Below are 4443 nucleotides of genomic sequence, written 5' to 3'. Positions count from 1 at the left end.
AGCATTGTCAAGTGGGTCTAGCTGAGGATGGGACACAGGAACTGGTAATATGTGCTGAACACTTAGTGGGGACCAGGACCAGTGCTAAGGGTGATCTCACTGAATTCCTACAATAACCCTATAAAGTAGGTACTCTTGTGCTTTCACCTCCTTTATGCAGATGGGTGAATAGAGGCTTAGAAAAATTGAGTGGCAATACTGGGATTTGTACCCTGGTCAGTTGGATTCAAAGATCCCATATTACTCGACTCTGCCCTGCTATAGTTTCTGTGGTAGACCGTTAAATTGCAATGAAGCACAGGTGGTATGCGTGACCTTTTCTCACTTTGACCCAGGGCTTAGTTAGCCATCTGACTTGTTTTGTTCATTGGATATTAGCAAGCATGATATATTCAGATGCTTAATAAATACTTGCATTCTGAGCCTTGTTCTCTTAGAACTCTTGCTCTTAGAGGTACCATTTAAAGAGTTCTGGATACCCTGCAGGAGACATCATGTGGAAAGAGAAAGAGAGAGATAGCCAACTAACCCCCAGATGTTCCAACACCCTAGCTGAGGTGCAAGACATGTGAGTGAAAAAGCCATTTTGAGTGTTCCAGATTCAGCAGACACCATATGGAACAGAAGAACCATCCAGCTGAGCCAAGCCTAGATTGTCGTTTTTAAAGAGTAAGTTTTGCGACGATTTGTTATCTAGTGACAATAGATAATAGAAACAGTACCTGGGAGGAATTGCTGAGTAAGGCTGGGAATGAAATTAGAAAACCATTTCCATCTTAGCTTCTTCCTCTTAAAAGGACAAAGTCTTTGTGTATTTAGAGTATTTCTCCACGATTCCTTCCAAGCAGAAATGAAGGACAAGGAGGGCTTGACAGAGAGAGCTAGAGTTTCATCCATCTTCATGTTCTCTGTCCTTCCTGGCCACATGGGTAAATTGCTCTCCCTTTTCTTCCTTCCAGGTAGGTGTGGCCATGTGCCTGATTTCTAAGCTGTGGAATGTGGTGGAAATAATTCATGCCACTTCTGGGCTTGGTCCTTAAGAGCCTCCCATGGGACCCATTCTCTTTTCTTGCCCACTGGCTATGAGGGGAGAACTCTGAGAGGGTCTGGAGGAGAGGGTCTGGAGGAGGAGATGGAAGAGGCTTGGGTCCTGAGTGACCACATGGAGGGTTGTCTGGCCTAGAGCATGAGAAGGAAAAATAAACTTTCATTGTGTTAAGCCATGAGGAGTCAGGACTATCTGTTAGATAACTTAAACTAACTTAACTAATTAGTTAACTAACTAATACAGGGGGCTGTATTTCTCTTGCTGAGAAGACAGAATATGTATCTTCTAGTGTCCTGGAGAAGAACTTGGAGAAAGAGTGAAAGAAATGTGCCCCACTGCCCTCTGGGGGGTGTATTTTGTCTTGGCCTCCTGGGGGGAAAGGAGCTTTGAGGTGTTTTCTTGACTAATCATTTGTTGAGTGCCATTATAAGCCATCATATGGCTCCATCTAATGAGACTGAGATATGTGCAGCTTTGCTTTCTAGGAATTCACACTCTGGTTAGAGAGACAAAGGCAGATCAGGGACAGGTGAGGCTGACAGCATAGGAGCCACAAGCTCACACATTGTAGGCCAGGTGAGCAAGATAAATGAGTGAGGGGGCCAAGTGTAGGGCAATAGGGATTAGTGGGGATTGTGGTGAACTTTAGAGATGTCCCTTAGGGTGACTGTTGCTGACTCCCACCTCAAAGGAAAACAAGTTATCTTTGCACTCAAGGTCCCTTAAACAGGTTGCTTCTCCCTCCATGACTTCAGATACCTCTCCCCTGCACCAGAGGTATGACTGTCATGTCATCTATAAACAGGGAATGCTGACAGTAGGAAGAATACCCACCCTACCTCTCTCACAAGATGCTGTAGAGGTCAAATGACATCTTTGTTATGTGCTTCAATTCTTATCAAAACTTGTGTATGGACTGGACTCTGTGATTTTAAGTACTGTGACTTAAATAATATATATAATGCACAAATAATATCTAAACTTCCCCTTCAATCACTCTTCTTTCTCAAATATTTCATAGCCTTTTTGTCACAATGATCCTTCCAGACATACTCTAGGATTATTTCACAAAGTTGTGACAAGAAATAAGATCTTCTTCAGTTATTATACATATATCACTTTATGGAGTCTCATGCTCAGGGATGTGGGCTGTGGGGTTGGACACCTGGTCCTGCCTGTCCCCACCTACAAGATTTTAGAGAAAGACTTATCTTAGGCAGTCTCTATTTCATCATCAGTGAACAGGGACCACATTGGTACCACCCTTGTGAAGTTCTTAATGAAGATTAAATGAGTCCAGTACTTAGAATGTCGCTGGCACTTGGCAAGCACACAGAAGCTGGTGTCCTCTTTCCTCCCTGCCACCTGCTCAAACCTGTGGTCCGCAGATCTGTGGTGATAATGGCTGTGGGTAGGGCTTCCATGGTATAGGGAGGAGACAGGGGCTGGAGAGTGACTCAAAACCACAAAGCATTTGTTTCCTGTACCTGCTGCCATGCTGATCTCAGGAGCCACAGTGCGAGGGGAGGCAGACACGATCCCTCAAGTCACTGGATGGTGTGGAGAAGATTCTATCTCAGCCCAGAGGGAGGAATGCTCGCCCACCCTGGGTTGTGGGGAAAACTTCCAGGCAAACAGGACTGATGAGAAGGTCCTGGAACATTAAAGGAGTCTGGTGTGACCATAACAGTAGTGGCAAAAGCTGAGTCTGAGAAGCCTGGGTGGGAGCCACACCTTGAGGGCTTTGAATGTCAGGAAAGGGTGGTTTAGGTGTTGTTTGGAGGATAATGGGGAGTCAGTAAAATCTTAATATGCATGGAGACATGTGGAGACATGGGGAGACCCATATTTGGGAAACAAGAACTTTGAGGAACTCTTAGAACTCCCCTGGCACTTCCTCGGACTTGTGCTGAGTATGGCCCTGGCAGGATTCCACAGCACAAGCAGCACGAAGGTCCTTCCCCTCTAGCACCAGCTCGGGGGGTTGTGGGGCTGCTGTCCATCTGCTTGAACTTCCTGAGAATGATCTCCCTCCATCTTTCTCCCACTCTCTGCCCTCCATGTACCCCAGCCAGTTTATGCCTCCTTCCTCTTCCCTTGGTCCTGTTGTCTGACCTTGACTAAGCTCCATCAACTGTTTCCAGCCTCAGCTTAAACATTTTCACTTAAAAACAGCCCCTTATGTATCTGGACACAGATGACAACTTGAATGGAATCAAAATCAGAAACAGAAGATGTCTCAGCAGCCAGAATAAAAGTTATTTAAGTTTGTATTCCTTACACACTGGTGATTCTTTCTACCTGGGTGTCTCATTTAGAGCTCATTAACTCTTACTGTACACGTGATTTCAACTTTATTTCTTACTGGGTTTCTAGTAAGTGTTTTGAAGCAACACTTATGAATGAGTGCATCCTGGAATTTTAGTAGACCATTATTTTGTTATTTACCACGTTTTCTTGCTTTTTACTTTAAGAATATTCCTTTTCCCTCGATTATAAGCAAAGCAAACACACTGTAAAATTCCAAATAAGATGCAGACTTGCAAAGACAGAGGCAAAAATACTATTTATTTATTTATCTCACTCTGTCACCCTGGGTTGAGTGCTGTAGTGTCCTAGCTCACAGCAACCTCAAACTCTTGGGCTCAAGAGATCCTCTTGTCTCAGCTTCCTGAGTGGCTCAGATTATAGGCGCTTCCCACAATGCTCAGCTGATTTTTCTATTTTTAGTAGAGATGGGGTCTCACTCTTGCTTAGGCTGATCTCGAACTCCAGAGCTCAAGCAATCCACCGCCTTGGCCTCCCAAAGTGTTAGGATTATAGGTGTGAGCCACTGCGCCTGGCCCCTAAATACTCTTTAAAACCATCCCATCAAAAGAAACACTATCAAGAGCAGCATATAGCTTTTCAGCATATTTTACAAAATGTCTGTCTATATGCCTATTTTACATATACATTTATTAACGCTTACATGCATGATAGGCCTTCCTACAACTTGCTTTTTAGCTTATAGTTGTCCCTTGGTTTCTGTAGGGGTTTGGTTCCAGGACCCCTGTGGACACCAAAACCCAGGGATTCTTAAGTCCCACAGTGTGTTTTGCAAAACTCAGGGATACAGAATGTCAGCCCTTCATGTCTGCGGGTTTCACGTCCTGGGAACACTGTACTGTTGATCCACAGTTTGCTGAACCCAGGGATGTGGAACCTGCAGGTATGGAGGGCAGACTTTGTTTTTAACGTCATTCATTGCCACTGACTTCCCTCATACCATACCATAATTTAATTCTCTCTTGATGGTCACTAGTATTATTTATTACCTGCTATTTATAAATGCCACAACAAAATTCCCATCTTTGTGTGTTTGCTTCAATGTTACATTAAGATAAATTCTAGGC

The sequence above is a fragment of the Otolemur garnettii genome, unplaced genomic scaffold (genome assembly GCF_000181295.1).
Source record: "Otolemur garnettii isolate 467f Iridium unplaced genomic scaffold, OtoGar3 scaffold00003, whole genome shotgun sequence".
In the NCBI taxonomy this organism is placed as follows: Eukaryota; Metazoa; Chordata; class Mammalia; order Primates; family Galagidae; genus Otolemur; species Otolemur garnettii.
Note: the sequence above shows the minus strand (reverse complement) of the source record.